Source organism: Pseudoliparis swirei, chromosome 5, assembly GCF_029220125.1.
Source record: "Pseudoliparis swirei isolate HS2019 ecotype Mariana Trench chromosome 5, NWPU_hadal_v1, whole genome shotgun sequence".
In the NCBI taxonomy this organism is placed as follows: domain Eukaryota; kingdom Metazoa; phylum Chordata; class Actinopteri; order Perciformes; family Liparidae; genus Pseudoliparis; species Pseudoliparis swirei.
This window is the reverse complement of record NC_079392.1, coordinates 19,282,480-19,295,516: the sequence shown is the minus strand read 5'-3', so window position 1 is coordinate 19,295,516 and position 13,037 is coordinate 19,282,480.

Sequence of the window (13,037 nt, the reverse complement as noted above, 5' to 3'; positions counted from 1 at the left end):
CTGCAGAACCTATAGAAATATCACTTTAATTAAGGTGTTTGATTGTAATATTACAGGAAAAATCTGTAAAAAAACAGTAATTTCACTGCAAAATCTTTAATGAAAATTACTGTAAATTTATGGTTTTCGTCCTTTATTTGAAGTAAGGTATTTTACCTTAAATTGACCTTCTTTTTACGGGTTTTTTTCTTACAGTGTAAGTAAGTTCATTTAATGTCTTTGAATCACTTTTGAATCAACAGTATGTATTGAAAGGTATTAAACTGATACTTTTAAGGTGTATTTAAGCTTCATGATTAAATGCAGCTGCCGGGTTTACAGAGGGATTATTTTTTTCTCCAACAACCTCCATTAGTGGCTCTCACCTTAATACATGAATGGAATAAGCAAAAAGATGTTTTCCATTTGATTGAAACGTCCATCTCTTCTCGATTTCACCCCTTAAATTTGTTAGAGTCTCCCTATTTGCTTTTTTATTCTCCTCCTGCCAACCTCCGAGACAGAAGCCAGGACTGCCGTGGAAAGGGACACGCTGTCACACGGTGCATATCGCCCAAAAAATAATCATGCCACCGTGTCATTACCCAACTTCGACTCTCTCGAGGCAATCACTTTCAAAAAGGATTTTCAGGAGCTCCCTACCCAGCTCAACAAGAAAGCATGGCTAATGTAAATTTAATCAGCAGCAGCAAGAGAGGACAGCAGGCATAATGCAACAGATGATAAATAGAAGAAAGATGCAAATGGTATTTATTTTAGACAAGCCGTGCTGACGAGCCTGATAATGCCTCCTCATGCAGTTTCTCCCTGAAGCTTCTTTTTGATGGCTCCGAAGTGGTATGTACCATATTTCACAGCCTATCATTTATGGAATAAATTGTGTTATTCAGAGAAATGTTTTCATTTTTTTCCAAATGCCTCTTGTCGGTGGTGTTTGAATGCTCTATCACGTATGCCACCAACAAAATGGATTTACTCTAGTTTATTTCTATGAAAATTATTGTCGGGTGACATTTCCTGTATCATGCATATAAATCATGTGTATTCGTTCAGCCGACACACGACACACCGTTGGTTTTTAATCTTAACATGATCCCACTCTGGATTTTAACAAAACTACAAATGTTTTTACTTAATCTATCCAAGGACTAAATCATATGTTTAGTCATTAATATCCATATTCAAAGTTGGCTTTACACATATTTCCGGTTTAATTACATTAATTTACAGGTGATATCTAAGGGCCAAAATTATTAATGTCTGTTTAAAAAAAAATCAAATGCAGCACCTTACATCTGATAACATAAATGTGAGTAGCAGAATCTTCATTGAGAGTTGAGTTTACACGTTCCTGACATTGGAGACAACAGTTGGCAAATGAATCTCACCACAAAATCAAGGCGAGTGAACCGGATTGGAGAAATAGAAGCTTTTTTTCAATCAAAGTTTATAACACAGATCTGTTGGTTCATTGCTGACACCAAAGTCTGGCACGATGAGGTAAGGAACCTTCCTTCTTTTGTTCTTTTATAGATTGCAGTGTATGGAAATGACGTTAGCTGACAGGAAGTAAACATGGACCAAGCTGCTGCTAAGCAATGGCATCCCTTTGAATCGATCTATTCAGAGAGGTGATTACACAATGTCGACACATTGAATGGTTATTGATGAAACATTATAGACAACAAATAGTATCTTGAACAAGGATTGATTTCATGAACATTTTGTGGACTATAACTGTCTTGCTCATGAGGCTTAAAGAGTATTTATTTAGTGGGAACCATGTGAGCTCCAGAACGACACTGATTGGACTTTGTGACGAGAGGCCAGTTGGATGCACCTTTACCATATTCTTTACCTCTGAAAGGGCTTCATTGTGCCCACTGAATCGACGCGCTATTACTCCGTTCAAGCAGCCATTCTGTCCTGCAGGCCAGGTGCGTCCGCGCCCAAGAGCTACACAGCATGTCATTAGCACTAATACAGCCGTCACGGGAGCTGCAGAGCTGTTGCCTCAACAAGAGTGCAGCTGAGGTAGATGCTTGTTATGCATATCCCCTTTCTTTAGTTCCTTGTTTTTCCTCGACGGCTTGAATCTGGCGTATACCTCAGCTGTCGGTACGACTGAGGAGCTGCACAGAGCAGCATCCCTGCAGAGGCATCGCTAATCAACTTTTGTTTTGGTCCTCAAACAGCGAGCAGTTGGACTACGCTGAACAGCTTCAGATCTGTCGACACTGTCACACATCTACTTGAACTGGCAGTCCAGGAGATGAAGTAATTAGATGAATCCCAACACTGCATGTAACACTGCCTCTACGCTTCATATAGTATGAGTATGAACTAGAGCTTCATATAATCTCCAATGAATGGATAATTATGTTAAGTCGGCTATGCACCTTGATCGCACTCACCTTCACATATAGTACGTCAAGGAAACGGAAGCATTCATTTCGCCGCAGCTTCCAGCTAGACGCTGCTGCAGATTTCTGGTTTGACATTGATGTATAATCTCACATGAACACAGAAATAGAAAAGACACACTACGTCCTCAGCAGGCATCCAGATTTCTAAATGAAGATGAACTAAGTGGAATCTACGGAGCATTTTGGTCTGAGAATAAATGCGACAGAGAGGAATTCTGCTGCACGATGTCCTGCTGAGATAACACAAGTCTCACTGTCGTGATTTCTTTTGTTCTTTTTCCATAACAACATTGTGGCAATAACAAAACAACCACATAACTGTATTTCAGACAAGTGAGAGTAAACACGCGAGACAATCCTGTCATTGATCAAACTAAGCTGCTCCACATCTTTTACGCAATTTGTTTAGACTTATCTTTTCAGTGTCCTAGTTTAAATGAATCCATGAAAGTTTGTAAAAACGTAACTTCAGATGTCAAACAACACGGACCGAGCTTAGCCCACAGGGAAACAATGCTGATAATTGTGTTTGTTGGATGATTAAGATGGTTTCAGAGAACAATGTGTGCCTCTGTGCATTGGTAGCTTACTGGTGATTAGAAAGCCATCCATTTGAATGGCTTTTTTCTGTCTAAGGAAATGGCACCCAAATGAATGGCATGCTTTTAAAGGATAATAATAGCTAGAAGTAGCAAAACAAAGAAGGCAAGGTAAGTTTATTTGTATAGCACATTTCAACAACAAGGTAATTCAAAGTGCTCCACATAAAAACATTAAAAAGCATCAAAACTTAATGCAAAAGAAGACTAGATTTAAAAACAATTAAGAACATTCATTAAAATATTAAAAAACAGTCAGTAAAGACATTGAAAAGCTACAAATTGCATACAAGTTGCAGTGCAGTTTGAAAATAAAATGCAGTTGTGAGATGCAGAAATTGATTAATATCCTCCAATCTGGTTCAATTCAATTCAATTCAATTCAATTCAGTTTATTTGTATAGCCCAATTTCACAAATTACAAATTTGTCTCGGAGTGCTTTACAATCTGTACACATAGACATCCCTGCCCCAAAACCTCACATCGGACCAGGAAAAACTCCCAAATAACCCTTCAGGGGAAAAAAAAGGGAAGAAACCTGGAGGAGAGCAACAGAGGAGGATCCCTCTCCAGGATGGACAGATGCAATAGATGTAATGTGTACAGAAGGACAGATTTAGAGTTAAAATACATTCAATGAATATGACAGAGTGTATGAATAGTTCATAGTAGGCATATTCCACGATGGAGACCTCCACGATCCATCAGGCAGATGGCGGTGGGGAGGAGGAGGGCGGAGTCTCAACAGTAGGCGGAGTCTCAACAGGACAGTGGCGTAGTCAGGAGCAGGAATTCCACGACCCAGACCTCAATGATCCATCAGGCAGATAGGATCTATGTCGTCTCATAGGGTCCGATGACCCCATGAGACGTGAAGTCAAAAGGACTCCGGGAGGAAGCAGAGTTAGTAACGTGTGATTGAGAGATGAAAATTCATCCTTAAGGAGAGAAAAAGAGGAGATAGGTACTCAGTGCATCCTAAAACGTCCCCGGCAGCTATAAGCCTATAGCAGCATATCAAGGGGCTGGACCAGGTGAACCTGATTCAGCCCTAACTATAAGCTCTGTCAAAGAGGAAGGTCTTAAGTCTACTCTTAAACGAGGTGACTGTGTCTGCCTCCCGGACTGAAATTGGAAGCTGGTTCCATAAAAGAGGAGCTTGATAACTAAAGGCTCTGGCTCCCATTCTACTTTTTAAGACTCTAGGAACTACAAGTAGTCCCGCATTTAGTGAGCGTAGCTCTCTAGTGGGGCAATATGGTACTACAAGCTCCTTAAGATATGATGGTGCATCACCAATCAAGGCTTTGTACGTTAAGAGAAGAATTTTAAAAGTGATTCTTGATTTTACTGGGAGCCAGTGCAGAGCAGCTAGTGCAGGAGTGATGTGATCTCTTTTCTTAGTTTTAGTGAGAACACGAGCTGCAGCATTCTGGATCAACTGGAGGGACCTAAGAGACTTATTAGAGCAGCCTGATAATAAGGAGTTGCAGTAATCCAGTCTCAAGTAACGAACGTGAACCAATTTTTCTGCATCTTTTGAGACAAGATGTACCTGATTTTGAAATATTACGTAGATGAAAGAATGCAGTCCTTGAGATTTGCTTTACGTGGGAGTTAAAGGACAAGTCCCGATCAAAGATAACGCCAAGATTCTTTACAGTGGTGTTGGATGCCAGGGCAATGCCGTCTACAGAATCCACATCACCAGATAATTGATCTCTGAGGTGCTCAGGGCCGATTAAAATTACTTCGGTTTTGTCTGAGTTTAACATCAAGAAATTGCAGGTCATCCATGTTTTTATGTCTTTAAGACATGCTTGAATTTTACCGAGTTGGTTGCTCTCCTCTGGTTTTATCGATAAATATAGTTGAGTATCATCTGCATAACAATGAAAGTTTATGGAGTGTTTCCTGATAATATTGCCCAAAGGAAGCATGTATAAGGTAAATAAAATTGGTCCAAGCACAGAACCTTGTGGAACTCCGTGATTAACGTTAGTGGTTATCGAGGCGTCATCGTTTACAAATACAAACTGAGATCGATCTGATAAATAGGATTTAAACCAAATTAGTGCCGTGCCTGAAATGCCAATCGACTGCTCCAGTCTCTGTAACAGGATGTCATGGTCAATGGTGTCGAATGCAGCACTAAGGTCTAACAAGACCAGCACAGAGAGGAGTCCTTTATCTGCTGCCATTAAGAGGTCATTTGTAATTTTCACCAGTGCTGTCTCGGTGCTGTGGTGTTTTCTAAATCCTGATTGAAATTTCTCAAATAAACTATTATGATGTAGAAAGTCGCACAACTGATTTGCGACCACTTTCTCAAGGATCTTGGAGAGGAAGGGAGGTTAGAGATCGGTCTGTAGTTAGCCAACACCTCTGGATCCAGAGTGGGCTTCTTCAGGAGAGGTTTAATAACAGCCACTTTGAAGGAGTGTGGTACGTGGCCTGTTAGCAGAGACACATTGATAATATCTAATAGAGAGCCGCCAATTAAAGGCAAACGTCTTTAAGCAGCCTCGTCGGGATGGGGTCCAAGAGACAGGTAGACGTGTTCGAAGTAGAAACCGTTGAAGATAATTGGTCACGGTTGATGGGAGAAAAGTCCTCCAAATATACACCAGGGCATACAGCGGTTTCCAAGGCCATTCCACTTGAGGACAGATTGGCACTGGTTATGGGCAAGAGAATATTAATCTTGTCCCTAATAGTTAAAATCTTTTCATTAAAGAAGTTCATGAAGTCATTACCACTGAGGTCTATAGGAATACTCGGCTCCACAGAGCTGTGACTCTCTGTCAGCCTGGCTACAGTGCTGAAGAGAAACCTGGGGTTGTTTTTATTTTTTTCTATAACTGATGAGTAATAGGCTGCTCTGGCATTACGGAGGGCCTTCTTATAAGTTTTAAGACTATCTCGCCAAACTAAGCGGGATTCTTCCAGATTAGTTGAACGCCATATGCGTTCAAGCTTTCGTGACGTTTGCTTCAGTTTGCGGGTCTGAGGGTTATACCAGGGAGCAAACCTCCTCTTCCTCACTGTCTTCTTCTTCAGAGGGGCTATCGAGTCCAGTGTCATTCTCAGAGAGCCTATGGCACTGTCAACAAGATGATCAATCTGGGACGGACTAAAGTTAGACCAGGAGTCCTCTGTTATATTGAGACGTGGTATCGAATCAAAAACAGAAGGAATCGCGTCTTTAAATTTAGCTACAGCACTGTCAGTTAGACATCTGGTGTAGAAACTTTTGACTAACGGAGTACACCGGTAGTATAAATTCAAAAGTTATGAGGTTGTGGTCTGACAGAAGAGGATTCTGTGGGAAGACGTTCAAATGCTCAATGTCAACGCCATAAGTAAGAACAAGATCAAGCGTGTGGCCAAAGCTGTGAGTGGTTTCTGTACTCTCTGACAGAAGCCAATCGAGTCCAACAAGGAGATGAATGCAGCACTAAGGCAATCATTATCAACATCCACATGGATATTAAAATCTCCAACAATAATAACTTTATCGGTTTTAAGAACCAAACTTGATATAAATTCTGAGAATTCAGATATAAACTCTGAATATGGACCTGGTGGCCGGTACAGAATCACAAATCGAATTGGCTGTAGTATTTTCCAGGTTGGATGTGAAAGACTAAGAACAAGGCTTTCAAATGAGGTGTAGTGTAATTTTGGTTGAGGATTAATTAATAGGCTCGATTCAAAGATGGCTGCTACTCCACCTCCTCGACCGGTGCCTCGAGGAATGTGAGTATTAATATGACTTGGAGGAGTCGATTCATTCAGGCAGACATATTCTTCATGGCTCAGCCAGGTTTCAGTTAGGCAACATAAATCAATGTGATTATCTGATATTAAATCATTTAGTAACACAGTGTTGTGCACCGACAGATATGCTAGAGAGGTTCATGTCATTTATGTTCGCTTTCTCTCATTCCAGGCTTCCTGATTGTTTTCACCTGTCATCACACCTGTCTCCTATGCTCATCAGTGTCAGCCCTGATTGGTCCCACCTGTGTCTTGTTACCATGTGCTTAAATTCCCCTGTCTCCCAGTGTTCCTTGTCAGTTCGTCTGGTCTTTTGCCATGATCAGGTCGGGTTATGTTGTGCTCGTGAGCGCTTTCATTTTGTTCACTGCAGAACCGAAAATAAAGTACTTACAAATACTTTATCTCTGTCTCCGGTCGTGCAATTGGGTCCTACTTTGTCTGAGTTCGTAACAGAACGAACTGACCACATTATGGACCCACTGTCGGTACAGGCATCACGAGGAAAAACTGGACAAAGTCTGCCGGGAAATACAAGAGCTGAGAGGTCGCCAGGCCCTGGTTCAGGAAGACTTATCTACACAGCTGCAACAAGTGTATGCCCAAATGAATAATTTCTTCACTCATCATCAGACTGCTACTCCGGTGTCGTCATCCACAGCTGAGCACTTGCCAGTCACTATTCCTGCTGACGACTCAGGTCAGGCTGTTTCCTCCGGCTGGCTCTTCCGGAGAGATTTTCCGGAGACTCTTCGAATTGCAGAGCCTTTCTGGTACAGTGTGATCTGCATTTTCAACACAACCCAGCAGCGTTCTTATCTGAACATGGTAAAGTGGCGTTTATTGTGTCTCATTTAACGGGAAGAGCTGCAGCCTGGGCTACTGCAGAATGGTCTAGAGACACCGAACTATGTTACTCATTGGCCGATTTCATAGAGACTATGAGATTTTGACCACTCATCGCCTGCTACGGAGGCCAGCAGAAGACTGTTTCACAGCTCAACCGTCAGGTGGTTGATTATGCCATCGAGTTTCGTACAGCAGCAGCGGACAGCGGATGGAATGTTCACGCCTTCATGACAGGACTTTCGAACCGATAAAGGACCAGCTGGCTCCACTGGAGACACCCGGGATCTGGAATCCTCATCGCTGTGGCCATCCGGATCGATAACCGAAAGAGAGAACCGAGATGTTATTCCCAGCTTCCAGTCGCGCCGCCAGCGGAGGATTTCCAGCTCATGTTACCGGACCATCAGAGGACTACACTTCCGAATGACTCCGGTGAACCCATGCAGCTTGGAAGAACCAGGCTTTCTCTGGAGGAGGAGGGTTGCTGTTTCCAGCCGGGACATCAACTCGCAGCATGCCCGGGAAAAGATCCTGCTCACCAGTCAAAAGGAGGCGCTGGTGAGCAAGTTTCCGCAGACTTCCTCCTCGACCTGTTACTCAGGTAGACATTTGTATTAACAATCAGACCATTGACCAGGGTGTGTTAATAGACTTTATAGACTGGGGCCTAGTCAAACAGCTAAAAATAAAACTGTCCCGCTATCTCATCCTGTTAGTGCCAGTGCCTGCTTGTTGTTCACAGTTACCCATTGCACTGAGCCCATACGGATTACTATAAATAAGGACCATACCGAGAGCATGCAATTTCATATTTTTGAGTCGACTCAGCACCCGATTATTTTGGGGTTTTGAAGATCCACAATCCTCACATAGACTGGCCTTCAGGAAAGTTAAGGAATGGGGAGAGGATTGTGCAACCTGTTAATGCACCAACAGACTCTAGTAGAATCATTATAGATCAACCTGACTATCCTGATCTACACAAGGTACCTTCCTGTTACCATGATTTAAAGAAGCGTTTAACAAGTCTAAAGCCTTGTCGCTACCTCCTCACCGAGATTTTGACTGTCCCATTGATCTCGAGCCCCCATTCCCAAGGGGAGACTTTACTCGATTTCGAGACCTGAGAGAACAGCAATGGATGAATACATCTCCTCTTCACTCAAATCAGGGATTATCCGTCCTTCATCGTCTCCAGCCGGAGCGGGATTCTTTTTTGTGGGAAAGAAAGACGGGTCTCTGAGACCTTGCATAGACTACAGTCCACTAAATGACATTACGGTGAAGAACTGCTATCCTCTGCCACTCATGTCATCTGCTTTTGAACTGCTTCAAACGGCCAAGATATTCACCAAGTTGGATTTAAGAAATGCATATCACTTGGTTAGAATAAAACAATGGGATGAGTGGAAGACTGGATTCAACACTCAGAATGGTCACTATGAGTACTTGGTAATGCCTTTTGGACTGTGCAATGCACCGGCTGTTTTTCAAGCTTTTGTGAATGAGGTTTTGGAATTCTTGAATATTTCAGTGTTTGTGTATCTGGATGACATACTGATTTTCTCCCCAGACGCTAAATCACATGTTAACCATGTGAAACAAGTTTTGCAGAAACTACTGGATAATCAGCTATATGTCAAGGCAGAGAAGTGCGAGTTCCACACAGAAGAGGTGTCTTTCTTAGGATACATAGTCTCACCTAATCATATCCAAATGGATCCGTCAGTGCAGTATCCCAGTGGCCCACACCAGACTCCAGGAAAAAGGTTCAGCAGTTCCTAGGATTTGCTAACTTCTATAGGAAGTTTATTAGGAATTTCAGTTCTGTTGCTGCTCCTCTGCATGTTCTGACTTCTCCTAAGATTCCCTTCAAGTGGACCCCCCAGGCGGATCTTGCTTTCAAACTTCTCAGAGATAGATTCACATCAGCTCCCATACTCACCATTCCAGATCCCCAGCGCCAGTTTATGGTCGAGGTGGATGCTTCCAATGAGGGAATTGGAGGAGTACTGTCTCAACGTTCTGCAGAAGACAACAAGATGCATCCATGTGCTTACCTGAAGTTGACAACGGCAGAGCGGAATTATGACGTGGGAAACAAGGAATTGTTAGCTGTAAAAGCTGCCCTCGAGGAATGGAGACACTGGCTAGAGGGTGCAGAGCAACCGTTTTAGTCTGGACAGATCACAAGAATCTAGAATATATAAGAAAGGCTAAGCGTCTCAACTCCCGTCAGGCCAGGTGGACACTTTTCTTTAGTAGATTCAACTTCACACTCACTTTTCGTCCCGGGTCTCAGAATCAAAAACCGATGCTTTGTCCGATCCCGAACCACTTGCGGTAGAGCCCAAGACCATCCTTCCACTTAACCGGGTGATCGGAGCCTTTTCCTGGCAAGTGGAGTCAGACGTTAAAGAGGCAAATGTCATGAATCCAGCGCCTAGCGAGTGTCCCAACAATCTGCTGTTTGTTCCTGAGGCTCTTCACCCAAGGTCATCCACTGGGCTCACTCACCTGTGCATCCGGGAGTAGCAAGAACAATGTTCAGGATTCAACAACGTTTCTGGTGGCCATCCATGAAGAAAAATGTGGCCGAGTATGTAGCGGCTTGTCCGGTGTGTGCGTGTAATAAGACCTCATCTCAAGTTAAGATGGGCTTGCTCCAGCCGCTGCCGATTCCCCATCGTCCTTGGTCACACATTTCGATGGATTTTGTGACAGGATTTCCCTCATCCAGAGGCAAGACTACGGTTCTAACAGTGGTTGATCGATTTTCAAAGATGGCTCACTTCATCCCATTGACCAAGCTTCCTCTGCCAAAGTCACCGCAGAGGTCATGATGAATCATGTATTCAGGATCCATGGATTCTAATGACATTGTTTCTCCACAATTCATTTCCGCCTTCTGGAAAGAGTTTTGTCGACTCATAGGTGCCACCGTCAGCCTGTCATCAGGATATCACCCTCAGTCAAATGGACAGTCTGAACCAAGAACTAGAGACTACGCGAACCAGACCACCTGGAGTGACCACCTCACATGGGTCGAGGTTGCCCACAATACCCTTCACAGGTCTCTCTCCATTCCATTGTGTCAATGGTTTCCAGCCTCCACTTTTCCCTAACAACGAGGAAGAGGTGATGGTTCCATCGGCACATGCCATGATCAGACGTTGTCGCAGAGTTTGGGCTGGTGAGTCTCTTCTCCAGTTCAGCTCGGATGAAGGCTGACAGTCCAGGCCAAAAGGTTTGGCTCTCTACCAAAGACTTACCACTCCATGTCGCCTCAAAGAAACTGGCTCTGAGATTTGTGGGTCCGTTTCCAGTGTCCAGAGTCATCAACCGCTTGCAACTCCCAGGACCTTGAGAGTGCACCCAACGTTTCACGTTAGTAAAGCCGGTGTGTGAGAGCACACTTGTTCCAAGCCCCTCCACCGCCCCAGTTCTTTGAAGGGCTACTGGAGGTCCGTAATAGGGAGGGCAAGCAATTCCTGGTAGACTGGAAGGTCCTGAGGCTAGAAGCTGGATAGCTGCTTCATTTATCGTAGACAAGACTCTTATCCACGACTTTTACAATCAGCCTGGGCCATCAGGAGTTGGCCACAGATATGCTAGAGAGGTTCATGTCATTTATGTTCGCTTTCTCTCATTCCAGGCTTCCTGATTGTTTTCACCTGTCATCACACCTGTCTCCTATGCTCATCAGTGTCAGCCCGCCCTGATTGGTCCCACCTGTGTCTTGTTACCATGTGCTTAAATTCCCCTGTCTCCCAGTGTTCCTTGTCAGTTCGTCTGGTCTTTTGCCATGATCAGGTCGGGTTATGTTGTGCTCTTGAAAAGTTTTTGATCCCTCACTACGTGAGCGCTTTCATTTTGTTCACTGCAGAACCGAAAAATAAAGTACTTACAAATACTTTATCTCTGTCTCCCGGGTCGTGCAATTGGGTCCTACTTCCTAAGTGTCTGAGTTCGTAACACACAGCTTTAGATGACAGAGATCGAATATTTAGGAGACCACATTTAATAGTCCTGTTTTGTTGCACTGCTGAAATAGTGGTGTTAACTTGTATAAGGTTATTGTGTACGACTCCTCTTCTGCTTACTTTTGATTTATTTAATTGAAGTGGCCGTGGGACAGACACAGTCTCTACTCTAAAGTCATGGGTGGGTAACTGCTCGAATGGAAGAGCAGAGAAGGGTGTTAAACTACAACTCTGCTCCCGGTTCCTGATCTGAACCCTGGGTTGTCATAGATTAAGTCCGGTGATCAACTTGGTCATATTCGCAGAAATGAGACGCGCTCCGTCCAACGTGGGATGGATGCCGACTCTCCTCATCAGATCAGGTTTTCCCCAGAAAGTCTTCCAGTTGTCTACGTAGCCCACATTATTCGCTGGGCACCACCTCGACAGCCAGCGGTTGAAAGACGACATTCGGCTATACAATTCGTCTGTCTGCAAATTTGGGAGAGGGCCAGAGAAAATTACGGTGTCCGACAACGTCTTGGCATAAGCACACCCGATTCCACATTAATTTTAGTGACTTCCGACCGACGGGCTCGGGCGTCATTACCACCGGCGTGTATTACAATCTGACTGTATCTCCGCTTATCCTTAGCCAGCAGCTTCAAACAAGACTCCACGTCGCCCGCTCTGGCCCCGGGAGGCACACGACTCTGGTCCGCGGCTTCGCTATTTTCACGTTCCTGACTATAGAGCTCCTGATAACCAGGGTGTGTTCCTCAGTGTGTCGCTGAGCAGGAAAACTGGTTCAAACGTGAAGTGGTTGGTGCACAGCGGGCTTCTGTGTAGACTTACTACTCCTGCGAACAGTTACCCACGATCCCGGCTGATCGGGCACCACCGGAGAACAGCTATCAGCTGACTGTAGCTCCGCGCCGACTACGGGAGAGGGTGGGCTAACTAGCATAGCTGTCTGAGCTTCGATAGCGCGGAGCCGTGCATCTAACCCACTTAGACCTGCCTCCAACCTAGCAAATAAACTACACTTGTTGCATGTATCGTTATCATTAAGGGAGGCAGGGGGATAACTATACATGAAACACACTGAGCAAGAGGGAGCGGGAGGGAGAGAAGAAGAAGTCATGCTCGCTGTTGAGCTGGCAACCAGAGCTTACCGGAAGAGTGAGATGATGCGTGTGTACACCATGCGATTTCAAAGCAACAGAAATCTGTATTCAAAGGAGTTGAGCGTCTGAAGCAGACCTGCAGCTTTCAGAGACCTTGTTCCAGATATGTGGAGCACAAAAACTGAACGCTGATTCTCCATGTTTAGTTCTGACTCACAGAAAAGCGTCCCAGACGACCTAAGGGGTCAGGATGGTTCATAAGGTATCACGAATGTATTTAGGCCCTAACCCAT